Source organism: Mustela putorius, unplaced genomic scaffold (genome assembly GCF_011764305.1).
Source record: "Mustela putorius furo isolate JIRA1106 unplaced genomic scaffold, ASM1176430v1.1 tig00003870_pilon_pilon_pilon, whole genome shotgun sequence".
Taxonomy (NCBI): Eukaryota; Metazoa; Chordata; class Mammalia; order Carnivora; family Mustelidae; genus Mustela; species Mustela putorius.
Window position 1 is genome coordinate 9,029,665 of NW_025422022.1, and position 23,164 is coordinate 9,052,828.

General features: G+C 41.3%; 1 non-coding gene across 1 annotated transcript; it reads left to right on the forward strand.

Moving 5' to 3' along the window:
• Window positions 1-627: 627 nt before the first annotated feature.
• On the forward strand, window positions 628-737 carry LOC123388069. Its single transcript, XR_006602613.1, has one exon. It is a non-coding gene; the product is annotated as a U6 spliceosomal RNA (small nuclear RNA).
• The last annotated feature ends 22,427 nt before the right edge of the window (window positions 738-23,164 follow it).

Here is a 23,164-nt window from a genome sequence, read left to right on the forward strand (position 1 = left end):
TAAGGATAGAGCCTATAGAGTAGTAAGTACTCCATAAGCATTAGGTCTTATCATAGAAAGTGCTTGGAAAATGTCTATCCTCACAGCCACCACCTGATCAAAAATGGCCATCTGGACCATAAGTACCTCACCACTAGGAAGTATGTTTGCAGTATCTTTGATGAATGTCACAGTAGAGGTACTTAATCTATCAACAGGCTCTCCATTGGAAGAAGCCCAAATTCTTTCCAAAAAACATTGATGGGAACAACTTTCAGACATATTTTAGAATTGCCTTAAGGGCAACATTAGCTTTTAAACTGAAGAAAAGTTACTACACTTGACCTGGGGATTTCCATTCAGACTGTAATGACCCATAATTTCCCAATGCCTCTGCTAAGTTTGTTAGGAATTGAAAAGAGCAACTGAAATTGACCAAAAGGCCGATGTTGGTGAATTATCACTACATATGTCTTTAAGAAAGAAACAGAGAAATAGAGCGAGCCTGTGCTGGGGGTGTGAGGGGGCAGGTTCACATAAGAAAGGAAGGGTAGGAGGAAAAGCAAATCCTCAGTGTTGAGCTGGTGTCTTTGTTTTAATCAAAGGTAATCAAGGTGGGTGCTAAGTGATCATCAGAAATGTCTTCTAGTGCTCCCTTCAACAGCACATATACTAAAATTGGAATGATAACAGAGAACACTAGCATCGCTCCTGCGCAAGACATCTCTTCTAGTAGCAGAGAGAAATACGGAGACAATTGAAGTATGACTGCCCTTCATGAAATTTTGAAGCTTGAGAAAACCGATTTTGAATGCATAGCCCAAATAATACCTAGATAAAAGTATTTTCTTCTAAAGAAATGAGATAGTAGGAATAACTGTTGGTTAATAATGAAGGTAAACATGCATGACCCTAATGGACCACACAGAAGTCCAGGGGAGTCCTAAGAGTTCTCTGTGTTTGTGAGGTAGAGAAATTGCCCTCAGCATCTCAGAGTTCACAGAAGACACTGCTTGGTCTTCTAGTTTTTCTTCCCTTCCACCTCATTCCCAGCTCAGCAGGGTGACACTGGGAAACAGAGTAATGGATCATGGGCCAGGCCCACAGAAAAAGGAGTCCTGTATCTATGCCCAAAGTTCCTGAGACGGTGTTCTGTGAGGCCCCTCAGTGAGCTCCCATTGAACAGACCACAAAAGAATGTTCCAGCCTCTTCCAGCCTCTCATCCTGGATGGGTGTTATGGACTCAATGTCAAAATTCACCTATTGAAACCCCAATCCCCAAGGTGATGTTATCTGCAGATGGGAGCGTTTGAAAGGTAATTAGGTCATGAGGGTAGAGCCCTTGTGATGGTACTGGAGCTCTTATAAGAAGAGAATGGAGAGAGTTTGTTTCCTTTCTCTGCTCTCTACCATGTAAAGAGACAATGAGAGGATCATCTTTTGCAGACCAGGAAGTGAGCTCTCATCAGACACTGCATCTGCTGACAACTTGAGCTTGGACTTCCAGCTCCAGAACTGTGAAAAATAGACGTTTGTTGACCCTTGGCCACCTTTTAAGCAGTCTGAACTGCTAAGGCAATGGGCATATCCATTCTATCTTCCCTCCATTTCTTTAGGTGGAAAGAGCTTGCTGACCGTGGGGGACAAGAAGATGGTGAGTCCATTTGACGTGATGGGAACTGAGCCTGGGTGGAAGTTAGAGCTAAGAGTTCCTTCAACTGCTTAAGAAGAGGAGAAAGATAAGGAAGGAAATGGAATCTATCCCTTGAAGAACTAAAACTGTAATTGTTAGACACCGGCCATTTAAAGTTATTGCAATGTATGATTTTCATTAATTTCTTAAAACAAATATATCATCCATATAAATAATAGTTAAGTGCCAATTGTTTATTAAGCAGATCAATAGCCCAAGCGTGTACAAAGCATTTCACATATCTATCATTCTTTTTCTTTCCTACAGACTTCTAAAACAATTATTATTGTACCATTTTATAATTTAAGAAGTCACATCTAAGTAAATGGATGGTTAAATAATTTGTTTAAGGACACAATAACAAATAGCAGACCTGGGATTTAAAGTCATTGCTGTCTGAATCAGAAACACACTATCATCTGGAGGTTCCATATACTTTCTTTGCAACTATTCCATTAATGGAAAATAATTCCAAAATAAAAAGGTTATTTGAAAAAAATAAAAGCCATTATCTAAATTGCTCTACAATTCTAGCTTCCCAAATAACTTATGGAAGTTTTGTTTTGTTTATATGCCGAGTTTACCAGAAATTTTGAAAAATAGTGTGGTATAGTTTCACATGGGGCTCCTCCCAGCAGCTATATTCCCAAAATATTATTTTGTACTTCTCCATGTAAAGCGCTTAGAAAAGCACTTGCCCCTTGAACAGTTCCCAATAAATGTTCACCATCATCATCATCATCATCACTGACTTCACAAATAATCATTTGTTACATTATACTTTAAGAATCAGTGAATATATCAAACTCCTTCACTAGACTGTAAATAACTCAAGAGTAGAGACCATAGTGGGGTGCCTGGTGGCTCAGTGGGTTGAGTTTCTGCCTTCAGCTCAGGTCATGATCTCAGGGGCCTGGGATCGAGCCCCACATCTGGGCTCTCTGCACAGCAGGGAGCCTGCTTCCCCCTCTCTCTCTGCCTGCCTCTCTGCCTACTTGTGATCTCTCTCTCTGTCAAATAAATAAATAAAATAAAATAAAATAAAGAGTAGAGACCACAGTAAGTGTTCACTAACATTTCATAAAACAAATAAATCCCTGTGCTCACAATTAGATCTTTCAGCAATAAATCACCAAATAGACAGGTAGTTTGTTTCTGTTTCTAACTTGCCTTTGCCCTAGAGGAAGAGGGTTGCTGCCAAAGGGCTGTCTTCTCCACGACTCCTGGCCACCTTTACAAGAGGCGAAGCCCCATTATTCCAGCCATCTGTTGCTTGGCGCAGGGATGGGACTGACATAAAACCACATATTCCAAAGGTAATTTTCCTGCAGCATGTCCTCCCTCAGCTCTAACTCAGTTAAATCCGGTTGTCCTCTCTGCTACACTGTGCATCAAGGAAAAATCTACACATGGGAACAAAATTAAGGTGACCTCATGCCCTTTGGACACAATTTAAAAGGGATCAAATCATCTTTTCTAGCTGTCACGTTCAATGTTTCTTATGCCATGTCCCCATTTTCCACTGAATGCCAGCACTGTTTATAAATTTGTAGGACCTAGGAAGAGTGAGGGCACAGCTCCAGAAGCCTGATGCATCAGGAAATGTGAACTCTGGAAACAAAAGTGTTCGCTGTGACTTTGCTGAACCAGCATACTTGTGCGTGTTCACTGAGATGGCGGGCCCATCACATGTTTGCTCGACCGACTGGTGATGGGTCGGGTGCTGTTTTAAAAGATGTTAGTTCTAGGTAATTGCAGGAAATATTCTCTAGCTCAGCACTATTCCATAGAACCTTCTACAGCAACAGAAATTTATATGTCTGTGTTGTCTAATGAGGTGGAGTGGGAATAGGGTGCCACCAAGACAACTGCAGTATTGGGTAAAACCATCTCAGGTTTATTACAGGGTCACCGCTGTTCAGAAGAATGACCTCTGTCAGAGGAGGGTGTGGGGTTGCGGGCGGGGCTGTAGATGTGTATAAACATAACCCCAGATTTTTATATAATGAGACGAAACTCTTAGAATGGGTTTTCCTTTTCTCTGTCTTGTCTTGAATATGTCTATTTTCAATAAACTAAGCAATCCTTTGGAAATTACAGCTTTTCAGTCTTATAGCTCCAAGGAGTTATTTTTGAATTCCTGCCTCATTAGCAGCTGTGTCATTTTCCCTAATTGGATGTCTTGGTTCCTGGTTAACAATGAGACTTAGTTCAGGTGTGAATCTTGGTGCCAAGGTAAAACTGTTACTGAGGCATTAAAACACACACACACACACACGCGCATCATATGACCTCCAATTATACAATTTGCTATTTGCCACCTAGAAATATCTTTATTTATTTTATTTTTTTTTTTTTTTTTTTTTGAAAGAGAGAGAGAGTGTGTGTGAGTGTAACCAGGTCAGATGTACAGAAGGAGAGGGAGATAGAGAACCTTAAGCAGGCTCCATACTCAGTGCAGAGCCAATGCAGGGCTCAACAGGATTGATTTCACAATCCTGAGAGTCTGATGCTTAATGAACTGAGTCACTACTTCCTAGAAACTTCTTAAGCTCCAACAAATAGACCCTAAATTGGTGAGCCTGTTCCTCAAATCTGAAACACGTCCAGAACTATCTGTATCCCAGCATGACCACAGGGCTCTGTTTTGAAAGCTGAAAGTAGGAGCCTAGATCTATTCATTGATTAGAAGAATGGCAGGTTTTGTCAAAATAGAAATAAAACATTATTTCAAATACAGGTTCTTCATAAAGTCCTATTGCAATTTTAAAAGCTTCACCATTTTCTTTGTTTTGAAGCATGACAGCATGACCTTGAACAATCAATAAACATAATTAGTCAGAAAATCTAATTACTTTCTTCATTGCTTATAGAAATTAATTCGGCAAGCTACAGTTTTTTAAAAGCATGTTTGTACTGATCGCATTTTGTATATGTAACCTAATTTGTTCAATTGTGTCCTGTGATTACTTTGAAATGCTGCCTACAATCCACATTGTTTCAGATCAAGGAGGGTTTCTTTTTTTATTATTTCTTTTTTCTTTTTAAGATCTTATTTATTTATTTGATAGAGAGAGAACGTGAGCAAGCACATGTCGGGGGAGGGGCAGAGGGACAAGGAGCAGAGACCTCCGATGCCGGACTTGATTCCATGACCCTGAGATCATGACCTGAGCTAAAGGCAGACACTTAACCAACTTAGCCTCCCAGGAGTCTCAGGGTTTTTGTTTTTTGTTTTTTCATTTCATAGGAGACATATTCTCAAGCATATTTCTCACTCAATGAAATCTTGTCAGTCCCAAGAGGATATTCTAGAGATCATTCTGCATCAAATCCATGGGTTTTCTGACCCAGGATCCCTGAAATTTGCTTGTTTGGGTCAATAGGAAGATCTAAACAGCCAGGCCACACTGTAATCTAGAGGACTTATGTCAGCACCTCGTGGCAATGCCTTCTTTCCAGGGATGCCATGCCTCCCCACCAAATCTCAGCTCCCCTCTCCTGTATGCCTTCAGAACAGCTTCTGTTTCCCAAAGGCATAGCAACTAATCTCACCTCTGGTAAATAGAGACGCTGAAGATAACTCTTATGCTTGACCAAATGGCATACTTCTTCCTTCTAACCTATCACTCCCAGCTGGAAATTTTTTCCACAAAAAAACTAGACACCACACTGCATAAATCTCTTAGACACTAGGAAGGCAGACTAGGCTATAACAGACTGTTCTTTATTATATTCTTTCTCGGGACATAGGAAGAACTTTTCCTGATTGTAAAGAAGACAATAAATGAGAGGTGAACTCCTAGGCTTTGAAAGGAGCCAAGATGGAGGAAAAGGGGCATTTTCTCAACTTCACGGTGTTTCAGGGATGACTCACTGTTTACTCCTGTGGCTGGAGCCTGGAGACATTGCTGCTTACCTGGACAGGTGAGTCAGGTGCAGCCCAGCTTGGGTGGGCGCACCAAAGCAGCATGTGGCAGGACAAACCTGGGCTTGCTCTAATCTGTATCTCCTTAGATCTTGTGGTCTGTGGAGCCCAAAAAGGGGTCACCCTGCTGCTGAGTCTGTGACCCTATGTGTCGTTCGCCAGGAGCCTTCTGGCAGCAAAGGCGCCATATTGATGGGTGTAACCTGTGAGTGAATTCAATGGTTTAAAGTTTACAAAAGTGTTGGCTAGATCATACAAGAGGAGTGGTACCTGGTCAAGTCATAAGGGGAGGGTTTGGAGATGAGGAAGGCCTTTTGCCATTTTGGAAGGTACATCCTGCTGACACCTGCCTGCTCCACAGTTAATGTTGGCAGGTCCTTTGGACCCAAATGCTCATGCCTAAGAGGGGCAGGAAACACCATTCACCCTATAGGAGTTAGCTAATAAATACTCACATGAGTAACTTTTGAGAACCAAAGGAAACAAGATGTCTGAATGATGTGTAAGTTGGGAAAGAATCCCTAAGCGAAGGATAAAATGGCGTTCCACCTTTGGATCTCAATTTCTCTGGTGTGCAGGAAATTTTCCCCTTACCCTTTCCTCATCTCTGATCAAAGAAGTAAATAACTTTAAATGTCTTCATGTGATTTCCCACCAGAACCATGATTGAGCAGATACCTGGCAACAATTTATTGGCACGCAGAGTAAATGCATGCAGGGTGCATAGAGTTCCCAGAAGCTCCACAAATCCACGTCCCCACAATTGCTGGAACAAGGTCCCCTCACCCTTTCTGCAGATCTGCGTGTTCACGGAGCCATGACCCTCTGATGTCAGCTCTAATGTGGGGAAACAGACCCAGGACTGCTGGAGACTCCTGAGAAGGAAAATGCCAGAGCTGGAAGCCAAACCTACCGTCTCTTCAGGGGAGATTTCCAGACCCGGAGCAGCGCCCTCTAGAGGATCAGACGTGTTAAGTGGGAATGGGCCGCTCAGGACCCCCTCACCTGGTCACACCTCTCCCTCCAGGCCAGTTGTCAGACTGGAAGGGCAGTCTCCTTCCTGTACGCTATTTGTCTTCAGATTTGGCCTCAGATGCGTGTGTTTTGGGCACCATGGCTCTCTTCCTGAATACCACCATCGCGACTAGGCTTGATGAAATGCTAAGAACCCCCTTAGCTCCCTTAACTCATTTTGCGACTGAAAACTAAAAGAACAAGAGAGTTGTCTCTGGTTTGGAGAGTCTCTGAGGCTGTTCAGCTGCGAAAATGCTATCAAAGGTGAGCAGAGCCGGCCGCATACCTGACTGATGAATGGTGACAGTCGTGGTTGCCAGGAAGTAGTGTGGGTGTGGTCCCTGGCAAAAGCTACTTTTTTCTTCTTACTTCTTCTTCTCTTTTTCTTTTTCTTTTCTTTCTTTCTTTCTTTTTTTTTTTTTTTGTGAGTAGGAGTTCAGAGGCAACTCCCTTCCAAACTGGCATCGCCCACCTGTTGTGGAATGTGCACGAATAACGTGAGAGAGAGACTGTGAGTGTGTAGTGTGAGGCGCGCAAATACAACACAACAGGTTTTTGTCGGTGAAGCTAAGAACTGGTTTCCTTTAAACCAGCTTAACTGAGGGACGCCTGGGTGGCTCAGTCAGTTAAGCGTCTACCTTGGGCTCAGGGGATGGTCTCAGGGTCCTGGGATGGATTCCCACGTTGGGCTCTCCGCTCAGCAGGGAGTTGCCCCTCCCTCCATTCCCCTCCCCCTTCCCCTCCGCTCCTGCTTGCTCGCTCTCAAATAAATAAATAATTAGCTTAATTAACATAAAATCAATATTCAACAGACTGCTTATATTTAATGGGTACAATAGGATGAGATTGAACACACACAAGCATTTGTGACACCATCACTGCGATCAAAGTAATAGACTTATCCGCCGTCCCCCCCCCCCCCCGCCCCGCCCAGTTTTCCTCTGTGCCTTAGGCTTTTTTGGTGGTGGTTTGTGGTTTTTTGGTGGTAAAAATGCTTATCACGGGATCTACCTTCTTAACAAATTTTAAGTGTGCTATGCGGTATTGTTAATCGTAGGCACTGCGTGATAGAGCAGATCTCTGGAATTCACTCGCTTAGCAAACTGAAACCTTATACCCACTGCACGACAGCTCCCCATTTAGAACTGACTTTTCTTCAAACTCCTATATTACAAGAAGTTATAAAAACGTTGGGATTTTCTTCCGTGAAGCAGCATGATTTAACACTTGTTTTTAAATGCTTTTTTAAAAGCACTGGAAGCCTCTTTTTTGTTGTTGTTTTAAGTCCTCCACCTGAGTCCCAAATTATAAAAAAGATCAGGGGAGAGTTGCTCCGTTAGGAGTGGATGCTGGCCTCAGGGACCCCAATCTGCTACTGATCTTCCTTCCTCCAGCCAGGAGGGCCCCAGATGGGCACCCACATGGAGGCCCCAGAGTGTTCCAGAACAAAATTTAACAAACATGTGGGTAAGTAGGAAGAGATCTGGCAGACCTGGCTTTGGATCCTGTCTCTTTGCTTGTGAGCATGAAGACCTTCAGTCATTCATGAACCTATCTGTACCTTGATTTTCTCATCTGGAAAATGGGATTTAAAAAGCTCTCCTGTTGCAGACTGGTTATCAAGATGGACGTAGATGCTGTGAAGGCGCCCAGCACTACATCTGATACATGGAATCTTTACATGACTTACTGGGACTGAATTATTTCAGGGAGACTTTGGGACTAAGGCTACCTACTAGAGGCCAGGAGAGAAAGAAAAAATAATGGCAAGCAGACTTCCCTTAGATCAGAACTATTAAGGCTGTTGCTGTCCTATGTGGCACTCTTTCCTCCAAAGCACCCACATGCTTTGTGTGGTATCTTCTCTTTAAAAACAGCATAGTCGGGAGAGCAAAGAAACAACCCACAGAATGGGACAAAATAGTTGCAAATCATGTATTGGTAAGAGTCAATTATTCAGAATATTTCAAGAACTTTTACAACTCAACATAAAACCAAAAGCAAGCCAATTTAAAAATAAGCAAAGGCCTTGAATAATGATTTCCCCACAGCAGAGCAGATAGACAAATGGCCAATGTGCACATGGAAAGATCCTTAGTCATTAGGAAAAGGCAAATCAAAACCACAACAAGATATCACTTCTAGACACCAGGATGTCAATAAAAATACAGAAAAGTAACAAATGCTGGCGAAAATGTGGAGAAACTGGAACCTTCATACATTGCTGGTAGGAGTAAAAAATGATGCAGCCTCTATGGAAAACAGGTTAGCAGTCCTTTATTAAGGAAAACATACAACTGTCATATGACCTAGCAATTCCACTGTTTAGACATGTACACAAAAGAACTGAAAACACAGGTTCAAACAAAAACTGTATGTGAAAGGTGGGTATAACCTAAATGTCTACCAACAGACAAACTGCTAAACCAAATGGGGCCTCTCCATACAATGGAATACCATTCACCCATAAAAGGAATGAAATCCTGACAAGGATGAACCCTGGAACATTATACTAAATGAGGGAAGCCAGACACAAAAGGCCACTTATTGTATGATTCCCTTTCCATGCTATATCCCAAAGAGGCAAGTCCATAGAGACGAAAAGCAGATTAGGGGCTGCCTAGAATACAGAAGGTAAGAATGGGGGTTGGGGGGGGGTGACTGCTAAAGGGTACCAGTTCCTTTTAGGGTGATGAAAAAGTTCTAGAACTAGAGAGTGCTGGTGATTGTACAACATTTTGATCGTACTTGATGCCACAGAATTGTACATTTTTTAAATAAATAAAATGTAAGTTTTCTGTCATGTGTGTTTTAGCACATTTAAAAAAAAAAAAAAAAAGACAGGACATGTGTCCTTCCAACCAAAATACAGCTGGTGCGATTTTTAAGCAATTTTGAAGACTTGTTTTTACTTTTTTCTTTGACCTTGCAGGGACACAGCAAAACAGAGCCCCGAAATGCCAGGACATTTGTGCTGAGAAAGGCTCGCTCTTGTTTCAGGGGTACTTCCTTCCAGAAGGCCAACGAAAACTGGCCTGGAAAATATGAGTGTCCACTCCTCCCTCAAAGGATGACCTAAAAGGGAGAACTTCTAGAAGCCCAGCCAAGAGCATGACCAAGTACCCCAGCTCACTGATATGGACATGGCTACCCTGGGCTTAGTCAGAGATGCCACAGTTCAGGTCTTGGCTTGTCATGTTGCCCATTAAACCCAGAACCCGTTCCCTTGGCTCCTTCCCTAGGAAGGGGACATGTCAGAAACTGTAGTTTTGGAGATATTTCTCCGGATTTAAAAGGAGATCAGCTCCAGGGCAGGTGTCATGGAATCCGTGGGCTGTGTTTGGCCCAGATACCACCCTTTGACCACTTTTGCTGTTGCTATTATTTTTAATTTGTGGGGCAATCACTGTACTCCTTTGCACAGCTTTCATCTGAGTGTCTTAAAGCTCTTTACCTTTGTAGTCCTTTTAGCAATGATCGTCCTTTTGCATTCCAAGCTGAAAAAAACAAAACTGTTTGTGAGGCAAACTACCTTCAACCAAATAAAAGACACCCCTTAGTGATGGAAGCGCCTGCCTGCTCACCTGGGGGAGGACCTGACTTCACATCTGACCTTTATACACGAATTCTTGTCCTATCATGAATTAGCCAGGATTGGATTTTGTTCTTCTGTCTTTAGTTAATTCCTGCTTTATCATTCCACAGCTTAAATATAGACCAACACTCTATCTTTATGTACAGATTTCCAATATGCCATCAGAAACAGCAATAATTATGAGTGAGAGACATTGGAAACAGATTGAGGGGGGGGGTACATGAGGACCAGTAGGGAGGGAGAAGAGCCACCATATTAGCAGAACTGAATTCTGACATTCCCAGACTGCCCTCAGACACATACCAGACCCCAGTAACCACAGGTTCCCTCTGATTCAACTGAAGGGAGGCTCAGAGTTGGCCACAATGAAATAACTAATCAGTTCTCTCTTTTCCACACCCATTCAATAGTATGGTGTGTTGGCAAAATGCACAGTACTTGTTAACCACTCCAGGAAAAGAAAGAGCCACTCACCCTGATTAGCTGTCAGAACTAATTTTCAGCCATGTTATTATATGGTAAAGAGGAAAAAGGAAATCCAAGGAAACTGTGCTTAAGGCCAGTGCCTAATCAGGTTTTTTCCTCTTCATCTGTTTCATACAAAAGCTGCCTAGAATCACTGTGTGAGCCTTTAGGTTCCTCTCTTCAAGTGTTAATTAAATGTGATATTTTAAAATATACACTCCTTTCTCCAGGTAGAACAAACTGAGACTTTGTAAATTGCTCAATGCCCGTTGGTCCCTCTTGCAGCTCTACTTCATTGCCTTGTACTTTTTATTCCCCTGTTGGGCCACAACTCCAACAGCAATAAGTATAGAGTAATTATTTCTGCCAGATATGTTCCCCCTTAAAGGGGCTTGCCTTATTTTGGTTTTGTGTTTGTGTGTGCTTGAAAGAAAGGCATATTATAATATCGAGCTTCTTTGTTTTCCCTCTTTTACTACCCACTGGTTCTCCAAGATGTCGTTGGCAAACACAACATCATTTGCTTTTGTTCCCTGTACAAATATTTTCCACTTGAGCCCTGTTTCTTACTTAAAACTGCTGAGTGTCTAGCCATGGAAAGCAACTGTTCCCAAGTAGTAGATGAGTGAATGCCTGTGCAGTTTCGATTTAGGAAATGTGTACTGAACTTTCGCCTGAAATGTCTCTGAATCTGAAGCAGCTTATAGTTTCTTGGGTCCTTGAAGGCAATTCAAACAGTAGGTATGTGTGTGCAAGGTGCGAACTGAGGGCAGGTGGGGAGACTTGGAAATTTGGTTAATTTGTCTATTCCAATCATGCAATTATCCACTCAAAAATGGCTGAATACCTACTATGTGTTTGCTCCTTCCAGGCAGGTTGAGACCCAACCTTTTATTCATGATATAAAACAAGAAAGTTTTGTCTCGTGCCAACAGACAAATCACATTATTGTCTCTTACTCTAATAAAACCACCAGATTATTTTAGAGTGCCCAGTTCTTGTCTTGCCAGAGTTCACCAAAACATGGTAGTTGAAAAAGTTCTCTCCGTTGAGGTCAAGGTCATGTAACAAAGCTTATTATCCTACACGAAGCTGCGACAACAAGGGCCCAGGCCATTAGGAGATTTTCATGCCTGCATAATATGCTCAAGATTGTTGCCTTCTCCTTCCAAACCTCCTGCACTCCCCAGTAAGCCTCCAGTTTTAATTTGACCATGCTGCTATGACTAGTGCCCCCAGAAGAGTGGTCTGTATCTTACCCTAGACCACATTATACCAACCATTTCTTTTTTAAAGCATTGTAGCAACTCAAACAATGATTCCTTAATTTGGTTTCCATTAAGTTCTTGATAGGTTTAGCCAAATTTCCAGAGTATATGGCTTTCAGAAGTATATGGCTAGGTAGATTTTTGGGTGCTCCATGCTAGTGGGATTCTCATTTCAAGCATACATCTAAGTTTGCAAGACTTGTGGGCTAGTGCAGGAGGACAAGACTGCCTCTTTCTCCCTGTGCAGACCACCATGCCCAGTCTAGTGCTAGCAGTGGGGAGCACCTGAAATGTACTGCTATAGGTTAATATATTTGGGTTGCTCCATTCATTTGTGTCAACTAATACTTTCATTCAAGTAGAGAAAATAAACTCTGACCCTCTTCCACCCTGTGCAATGATTAGGAATATATTGAACTCATTGGATGGCAATATACCTCTATAACAGGAAGGCTATCAAAATCTCAGGCATCTTATTCTTTATTTTCTTAGAGGGATAGAATATTTTCCCCACCACTTTGAGTAGTTCAAGTGCTACACAATAAGACTTTTAAAATACCTCATCATAGACTATATTTTCTCTTTTTTTTTTCTTTAAATTTTTTTTAAAATTTAAGTTCCATTTAGTTAATGTATAGTGTGATACTCATTTCAGGTGTATAATATAGTGGTTCAGCACTTCTGGACTTCCCCTGGTGCTCATCACACAAGTGCACTCCATTTTCAAAGGTGCCTACAACAATGTCTTTCATTCTATAGCTCTTTTGAACTATGATCTTGCCATTCTGTCCTAAAGAGACAGAACTTATTACCTTCTCCATCCCCTCCTGGCATCTAGGATGGCCCGTGACATCTTTTTACTAATATAATACTGCACTAATATAATACTCCACTGTGTACCTCCAAGGCAAAGTCTTAAATTTTCCTTTACTTTTTGGAAGGCTCTTTCTTGTATTCCTACCACCATACTAGTAGGAAGCCCAAGCAGATATGTGGATTGGCTCATATGAAGAGCTGAAGCTCCTAGCTGAGCTCCCAGATAGCCACAAGGACCAACTACCAGCCATGTGGTGGAAGTCATTTTGAAACTTCCGACTGTCCCAACACCCCTGCAACATCATGGAAAGGAGAACTGGCCAAATTGTGGGAAATAAAAACAAAAACAAACAAACAAAAAAACAAAAACACTTATCTTTGTAACCAACTAAGTGTTGTGGTAATTTGTCACTCAACAATGGATAGCCAAAATAGATCTTTTAAGAGCCCATTTTTTTGTCCAGATTGTGTGTGTGTGTGTGTGTGTGTGTGTGAAATGATGTTAAAAAAAGAAAACAACTGTTCTTATACATCGCATTTATCTAATGCTTTATATGTACTACTTACAATTTCTAATAAACCTCACAGTTTAGGTAGGGAGAAAAATGTCATTCATTTTGAGGTTGAAACGGGTTTCTTTAATTATTTCTGCTCTACTCTTCACACAGCTTCAAGAGGGAGGTCTCTAAAATACAGACTGAATCATATCAGTTTCTTATTATAAAACAACTAAATGTTCTTCATTGATTACATAATAAACTACTTACTTCAACAAACGCTTTTATGTTGAATTGAAGGTCAGTTTTTCAAAACAAAGATGCTGTCTGGGGCAGAGATTTGCTAGAACAAAATAATCATCACTGTGTAGAGACTAAGGTCAGAAACAGAACTGGAAATCAAAAGGCACAAGCGAGAGCTCAATACTAGGTTAACATGGAATATTTAGAATACCTAGAGATTTATAATGGAGAATTCGAAGGTTGGTGTGAGTCTTGAACAATGATGTAGGGCACACTGGATTTGGATTCTTAGAGGCCAAGTTGTACTAGTGTCTAGACAGACTGTGCTTGGAGCTCTTATATTTGTTCTAGAACAGAAAAAGATAAAACAATATATATGGGGGTCAAACTCATGTACAATTGATCAAATGGAACATCCACAGTGTGAGAAAGATAATGCTAAAAACTGTCACACATTTGTCCTCTAATAATACAAAGTTATCTAAGCAGCCTGGATCATACCTTGCATCAGAGATATGGGCAGCCTGTGCAGAAAGAGAGGAATCACATCTGTCCAATAAGGTGGGTGTCTTTTGCACCCAGGACAGTCAAAACGGGAGGTAGAAAGAGGAGTCATTTTGTCATGAAGAGTCTATTTCTGAGTCCCAATGTCCCAAACAAACAAGTTAACCTTGGGGATTGAAATCTTTTCCCCAAATTTCATGTATGTGCAGTAGGACCAATGACTATTAATCAACCACCCAGAGATTTCTAGAATATGAATGAGTATGCCTTGAGCAAAAAAAACATTGGTTAATGAAATTCCTGGCATAGGAGGTCAGTGGTGGTTGGGATATGGGATAGCTGGATGTTTCCAATATCTGAAAACATACCTTTTGGTTTCCTGACCACTGTTATGAGAAACTGGGAAGAAGGGAAGGTGAAAAGAATCCAGAAATATTTTTATTTAGATAGGGATATCTCAAAGACGGGCCTTGAGTAGCCTATTCAGCCTTCTTTGGTAAAGGATGCTTATCGGGCAGAGGAATGAAGTCAGAGGCAGCTGGATTCCCTGATACCCCATGGGTCTTTACAACCCTCTTCTTCCCAATCCTTCCCATTCCTTACCACTACCCATCCCCTACCACTAAGTTATCTTTCATTCAAGAAAAATCAATATTACTTATCTATGAATACCTCCAATAGCACTCAAGCCATATGGGCTTTTAGCTAGGACTCCCGACATTAACAGGGGCAATGAATGTGTTTTCATTTAAGGATCTTCAAAAAGATTCACATGAAGACAATGCCTTTTCTCCTCCAAGAGAGTGTTGAACAAAGATCCATCTGCCTCATAGAGGTTGAGATTCTGTTTTACTAGACTTGGAAAAGCTGGAGGGATTCAAATTTGATCATTAAGTACAAATAAATAATACAGAGTTAGAGTGAGCTTGCCGTAATATTCTTCCCAGGAACACATTCATCTCCCTAGGTCACTCTGAATTTGGGGCCTCAACTGAACTTCCCCGTGGCTTGGAATAGTTATGTTGTAGAGCAATACTTCTCATATTTTATGCACATACAAATTACTTGAGATCTGGGTAAAATGCAGATTCAGTAGGTCTGAGAAGTTCCTGAGATCCTCCATTTCTAGCAAACTCCCAGGGGATGCTGATGCTGCTGGTCCAAGGAACATGCTTTGAATAGCAAGGTTGTGGTGAATTTACTCCATTGTCAATGAGTCAAAAGACATGGGTTCGATCCACCTTCTACCTGACTTTGTGCAAGTGACTTAATCTCACTAATTTTCTGATTTTTCATCTATAAAATAAGAAGTAATAACATCTGCCCCCAAAGTATTGTTTTAGGAGTTCAATGAGATAACCAGTAAAGCATTTTATAAGTTTACATTGGTTAGTGATCTTGAGGTTTGCATGACTCTCTGCCAACATGTACTACACAGCGGTGGGTTTTTCATGGTAGATCTGAGGCCCCATGGCTGCTTCCTTGTGTCTGACTGGAGGGCTAAACAAAAGTTAAAAGTGATCATGGTGACATCATCAGAGATTAGCTGAGATCTCAGTCCCTGGAGAATACAACAGTATTGCTCTCGTTGTTTCTGAAGAAATACCAAGGATACATATTTAGCTTTTGACTCTATTTCTTATTAAAGGGAAAGATTGGAAAATGGGAAACATTGCTTTTACTGAGATATTAGAATCAATGAATTTATCAGACAGATAGAGCAATTCTCTCTTAGGATCAAGCCATGTCAAAGCCCTTTGAAATCTCTGATACTTACTATAGGCCTAAGACCCTATTATAGTGAAGTTTCATTGTTGAAAAAGACCTCTTGAGCCACGTGTTGATCATGTTGAACAGGAAAAGTCTTATAATTCATCCAAATAAAAGTGGCTTACTTAGGTCCTGTCTAGTTAATCTGTGTTATAGCTAAGTGTGAGTGCTTTGACAGGGAGAAACTGCTTGAATAAAGGTTGGACAAAAATCACATCCACTGAAGCAATCATCAAACTCCCAAAGCAAATTCATATTAAGCAGCCCCTTATGATGTTCTATGAGGTTTCTCCAAGTCCTTTTTTCCTTTGGTTTTGTGCCAGAAGTAGATGCAGATGCATCAGCTACCTCACAAGGAAAACCTGTTCTCACAAGTTTTATCACACCACTTGGCAGTGAAAAAGGCTTGGGTAGAGGCTGAGAACTTTCACATTGATTCAGAAAGCTTGGGAATTCAGCCATTTTGACTTACTGCCCACCACCAAAAAGAAACAGGCAACTTTGAGTGCCAGGATCTAAGATTCCCCTAATTAGAAAAAAGAGAAAACTCTATAAGATCAAACTTTCTCTTTGCGGCAAATTCCACAGACTCTTGCAAAGACAGACCACTGAAGAACTCTTCAGGATAGTGAGAGAATTCAAAGTTGCCATGGCTCTCTACTTTCATATCCCCTGACCTTCTCCTCCCAACCTCTGCTGAACCAGAGTAAAGTCCCTCAGGAGACTGCACCCCCTGGAAAATGCCAGAAAGGAGAGTAGGAAGAGGAATTATCTTCGTTGGGTCATTCCATGCATTTGAGAGTCCACAAGAAGTATGAGACTGTCTCACTGTAATTAAAGAGTAAACAATGAACACCATGGGATATGTAACTGGGAATCTATTGAGAATGTCTTCACATTACTCACAAGTTAATAATTTCCCCAAGAGTGGGAGTTTCTTGAGGATGTTTGTAATTTATTTTTAAACACTGTAGAGCTTGAGAATAACACTTGCAGTTTCTCTTTTACTATTTTCATGGTATTCAAAGGTTTCAAACCCAGGCACTTGCAGAGATGTAGACAAATTAGGTAGAAATACACAGGGGCATCTCAAACTCTTTAAAGAGTTTATCTGGAACATGTGAATGATATAAGCATTCTCTGTGTGTGTGTGTGTGTGTGTGTGTCTTTCTTTGTCTCTCTCTCTAGATATATATATATCTCTCCTAGACCTCATGATCTTTATGGAACACTGCATATTTATTCCATTGCAAATTTGAAAAGGTAGCATGTTAACTGTATGTAACCTACAGTGATGTCCCCAAGCTATCATCATTGCTTATGCATACCTTCATTGCTTTATCATCACTGATGCTGTCAAAGGGTATTTTCTGAGAACGTATTAGGTAGTTACCATGCACTAGGGACTGGCAGGGAAGTATACACTCAGAAGGCATGGATCCTCCCTGCCTGATAGAAGAGGCTTCTGAAAAATTATAAAAAGAGAGAAAAATCAGTCATGTGTTTAGATCTCAATCAAATGTGCATATGTTTCCAGTTTACTCAAAGGGAAAATAAACCATTGAACTTGCAAACCACTTATTGATTTCATAGATAATTTTATTCCAAGTGATAGTAGGCCTAATGGACATACAAAGATAAATATGCAATGTGACTACATGTGAATCAATGTTGCCTACTAAAGAATGGCACACAGTAAGAGCATAATAAATTTTAGTTCTTATCATTGTCATTATCATCATCATCATCCTTATCATTCTTTCTTTTTTTTTAAATTTATTTTCAGCGTAACAGTATTCATTGTTTTTGCATCACACCCAGTGCTCCATGCAATCCGTGCCCTCTCTAATACCCACCACCTGGTTCCCCCAACCTCCTACTCCCCGGCCCCTTCAAAACCCTCAGATTGTTTTTCAGAGTCCATAGTCTCTCATGATTCACCTCCCCTTCCAATTTCCCCCAAATCCCTTCTCCTCTCTAACTCCCCTTGTCCTCCATGCTATTTGTTATGCTCCACAAATAAGTGAAGCCATATGATAATTGACTCTCTCTGCTTGACTTATTTCACTCAGCATAATCTCTTCCAGTCCTATCCATGTTGCTACAAAAGTTGGGTATTCATCCTTTCTGATGGAGGCATAATACTCCATAGTGAAGATGGACCACATCTCCCTTATCCATTCGTTCGTCTTAGTTCTTTCCACAGTTTGGCGACTGTGGCCATTGCTGCTATGAACATTGGGATACAGATGGCCTTTCTTTTCACTACATCTGTATCTTTGGGATAAATACCCAGTAGTGCAATTGCAGGGTCATAAGGAAGCTCTATTTTTAATTTCTTGAGGAATCTCCACACTGTTCTCCAAAGTGGCTGCACCAATTGCATTCCCACCAACAGTGTATTTCTGTTAAGAATCTCTAAATGTAATAGGATAAATGGTATGCACATAATTGTAATAAAAGGCAGAAAGTATGTAGATTACGTACTTGTTGGTACAGATGTATCAATGTTGTTGTTGTTGGTACGGATTAAATGCTATAGGAATCCAGAAAAATAAAAAATAATTTCAGAGTGGAAATAGCAATGTGACATATATGACAATAGAAAAACCCAAAATGCTCATCCCCTCAGTAATATGTGTCTGAAAAGAACATCAAGTAAGATATTTGCAGGAAGTGATGGTTAATCTATAGAACCCCAAGTGTTCCTGATTTCTTTAATAGCATATTACAACTCTCTCCACCATCAATTACTTTCAATCCTTCTATGGTTTCTTTACATCTTTAGTCATATGATCACTAAGTAAGGGATTCTGCAGGCTTTTTTTTTTTAAGATTTTATTTATTTATTTGACAGACAGAGATCACAAGTAGGCAGAGAGGCAGGCAGAGAGAGAGGAGGAAGCAGGCTCCCTGCCGAGCAGAGAGCCCAATGCAGGGCTGGATCCCAGCACCCTGGGATCATGACCTGAGCTGAAGGCAGAGACTTTAACTCACTGAGCCACCCAGGTGCCCCTCCAAGCTTGTTTTTGCCAGGTGTCTATGGGTAGTAGAATTACAGGATTTAGTAGGTAATTCTGCAGCCAATCTCTTTTTATCTTCATGATCTTGTAAGTTTTTTTTTAATTTTTCATTTTTTATAAACATATAATATATTTTTATCCCCAGGGGTGCAGGTCTGTGAATCGCCAGGTTTACACACTTCACAGCACTCACCAAAGCACACACCCTCCCCAATGTCCATAACCCCACCCCCCTTCTCCCAACCCTCCTCCCCCCAGGAACCCTCAGTTTGTTTTGTGAGATTAAGAGTCACTTATGGTCTGTCTCCCTCCCAATCCCATCTTGTTTCATTTATTCATTTATTTCATTTATTCTTCTTCTACCCCTCGTAAGTTTTAAATGTGTTTCTTATCATTCTCTCTGTAGTCTGAAAAAAGAATAAAGAATTCCAGTATGTCAATTGTTTTTCCTAAAATAATGCATACAATCACTTTACTCTTGGAATGCCTTCCCATGTGTCTCTGCGGTTCTCAGATATCATTTTTAAGGTATGACCACAGAATGGTACACAGAATTCCTCAGGTAGGTGTATCCTGATTGGGCTCAACACCGTGATGCTGTTTCAATTCTATTGCTGAAAAATCAACTTCACATTGACAGACAACAGTATGCGTCATGGGTCATGCAGCATTGTTATCTAGGTCACAGAAAGACCATAATGTTCAGTTATAAATTGGTGATGACTACTTGTCAAGTTGCCTTTAAAAAATGACATAATATAATTAATTTTCTCTCCCATGTCCTTGTTACACTATGTGCTTGGGAATATATCAGTCACTTTAATTGTTAAGCATGATTTATGTACTCAGCATTGTGTAAGGCACTCCAAGGGTTACTAAAGGAGTGTTTGGTGGGTCCCTTGCCCTTCAGAAGTTTTAAATATACCTGAAACAATATGAAACATAAGAGAAGAACATAGGACCCAGTATAGTAAACATTTTGCAATAAGCTGAAGGTCGAAAGAGCTTTTAAGAGTTCAGAGAGTAGAGAAATGAATGTCAGAGTAGTTAGGCAAGAGGCATGTTCGGGGGGCTGAGGAGAGCTCTTTTGGTCTGCATTATAGAGCAGAAATGGCCTCTTGTCATGCCTCCCAGTACTTAAGAGCCTTTAGAAATAAAAATCACAAGTGGGCTCCTTGTCTAATGAAGAACATCCTGTGTGTCCTCATCTGTTTTCAAAGGAGGTGACTATAAAGAATGGAGCTGTGTGAGTGCTTTTATACACTCCATGTTATCCTTGAGCAGAACCAAATGATCAATCGCCTTTCCCTGAGGAAAAGTGTCTGAGTTATCTTGTCAGGGAAGATGAAAGTTTGCTGTCATCCTCATCCTGGCCACAAAAGCGAGGGGTATATTTCTCAGCTGAAAGGGAATGGGTCTGGTCATATCCTTGACATCCCTGGCTTTAAAAATAAATAAATAAATAAAAAGGCAACATTACACGTGTCCCCTTTTAAGAACAGACCTTGATGAAAAGGCACACAAGGCAATGGTTTCACAAAATCATCAACTGTGTGTTTCTCTTTTCACAAATTAGCCTGCACCACAAAGCAAATTAGTCAGAGCAACAGAACCAGGTTGAAAGTGGGTCTGGCTGATTCGAAAGCTAGCATCTCAGCTTTAAACCTCTCAGTCTCTTCCAGGAGATCTCCTGGGACCTTCTTGGGTCACAGACACAACACCCCAGGATACTGCTACCAGCAGAGGATGGTTTTGTGACTGAAAAGACATGACCTGTTCAATGCTGACATTGGTGGAAATTTCCTCCTTTGCTTGTTGTGGCAGCTTCCAGGCAAGGAATAGTCTGCAACCAGAATGCGCACCCAGGCAAAGAAACCTGAATCAAAGCCTCGTGGCCCAGTGGAAGTCTTCTAGTCACTCACTGTAGACTCATTCATCCAGTCACAACTCTCTGAACACCTATGATTTGCTGACCATCTCTTTAAGAGCCACCCATGTAAAGATAAATAAACCCTCAGTGCTGAGTTCTTTCTCAGTCTGCAGAGAGCTAGACATGGAAATATATTATCAGAATGCAGCATGGAAAGAGCTAAGATTCTGTTACAAACGAAGTGCCACTGATCTCAGAAGGTGGGACTACCTCTGATGGAGGTGTGAGGTCAAGACAACCTTTGAGCCACCATATCTTGAAGGGTTCCTTGGAGTCCTGGTGGAGAGATGGAGGAGAAACTGGAGTGTTGGTGGAGTTGCAAATAGTCTTGCTTGGATGGAGAATAGGTCTGGGGATTGGGTCAAGGAACTTATGGTGAGAGATGAAAAGCAAGATGGAGAGATGGGCTGAAGACAGACTCTTAACAGGAAATTTGATGCAATGCTAAACTTCGGAGTCAAATGGAGGATCTTTGGAGGTTTGTCATTGGGAGAATAACGTGATGAATGGGGTATCTGTTTTAGACACTTTACCTTGTAGCAAGGGATGGGGAGGAAGTAGAACTGAGGCCAGAAGAGAGCTCTTAGGCTATTAGCTCTTGACCTGGAGGGTGTGTGAGAGAGTGAGAGGGCTCCAGGCTTAAATGACCAGTCCCATCATCAAGAGAAAGCCTGCCAGCTGATTCTTTCAGGCTTTCCATGAGTCCCGATCTGTCTTTCCAATCTCATTTCCCTTTGCCAACTTGATATTGCTACAAGTAAATTCTTTGTGGTTCTTGTTCATTCAACCATCACTTAGTCACTTCAACATTTATTCATCAAGTCTTTATTGAGCAATTACTATGTCCTAGACCCTGAGGCCACAAAACACACATAGGTCTCCCCTCTTGGAGTTTAAACTGTAGTGGAAAAGATGTCAATTAAATCAGCAATTCGAATTGGGTTTAATTCACTGGGACCCAAGTTAAATACCTTTAAAGATCCATAGTTTCTGGCCTCTGGGTGGCTTAAGTCAGTTAAGGGATGTTCTCTTGATCTCAGCTCAGATGACCCTTCATCTCAGGGTCATGAGTTCAAGCCCCATGTCGGGCTCCACACTGGATGTGGAGCCTGCTTAAAAATGAAATGAAATAAAATAAAATAAAATAAATACAAAAATCTGTAGTTTAAGGTACGTCAAAATTGTGTCTTTTTATCCTCATCCGTATTGCCTGACTTCCAGACACTAGTTATTTGTTGAATGGAGGAATGAATAAACGCCAAGAGGAGATTTTTGTTTTCCCTCAGATTTACATGCCTCCTCTGGCTTTGGGGTTCCTGTCTTTTTATCTTCATTTATAAAGAGAGACAGTCTAACACAGTGGGTATTTATTTGGATGCTGGAATCGGGGAAACTTACTTAGGTACCAGCTCCCCTACCTTCGCAACTGGGGGAAGTTGAGCAAATTCCTTAACCTCTTCGAGGCTCAGTTTCCTTATCTTAAAAACAGGGATGATAAAACCTCCCTACAAGGGTAATATGTAAAGGATTATATATAATGGATTAAAAAGATTGGAGGGGAAAGATTAAATGAAAGGATATATTTCAGTGCCAGGAACAAAGGAACACAGTGAAGGGGTAAGTGTTCTGACTCTGCTGGGTCCACCTATGTGAGCTTTCTACCTACAGAGAACTTGAATGAGGTTCACAGTAAATCCCTGCCCGTGACACTGCTCTACTTAAAACCTCAAATGACTCCCTTTTGGCTTTTTTTCTTGGTACAACACTTAAGGCTCTCCATGAGTCCCAATCTGTCCTCCCAATCTCATTTCCCGTTGCCAGCTGGGTGTCACTACCATGGCTCCCAAGGCCTCTGCATGGCAGAGAAGCAGATTGTCCTCCAATCTGCTAGGTGAAAGTGCACAAATTGTAGAATAGCTCATGTAGCCTGGACCCATGGCCCATCCTTCTCTTTCTCTCAACCCCTCGCAAAGCAGCCTGGCTGAAAAATAACTTGGTAGATCAAATGTAAGAGCATGGTTAACTGACACATGCTGCCTCTACAATCTAAAGATTTCTACCAGCCTTTGTGCCACTTCTTAGTGGTAGGGGGTGCGAGATGGTGCAAGTTCGCTTTCACCTAAAAAAAAAAAAGGTAGGCCAGGGCACCTGGGTGGTTTAGTGGGTTTAGACTCTGCCTTTGGCTCAGGTCATGATCTCAGGGTCCTGGGATCAAGTCCCTCGTCAGGCTCTCTGCTCAGCAGGGAGCCTGCTTCCTTTTCTCTCTCTCTCTCTCTCTCTCTCTCTGCCTGCCTCTCTGCCTACTTATGTCTCTCTCTGTCAAATAGGTAAATTAAAAAATCTGAAAAAAAAATGTAGGCCAGACCACTGGGCCCCTAGGAATTTCACCGTAGGTATGGGTTTCTGCTCTTTGCCATGAGAGGATTCTACCCCAGATA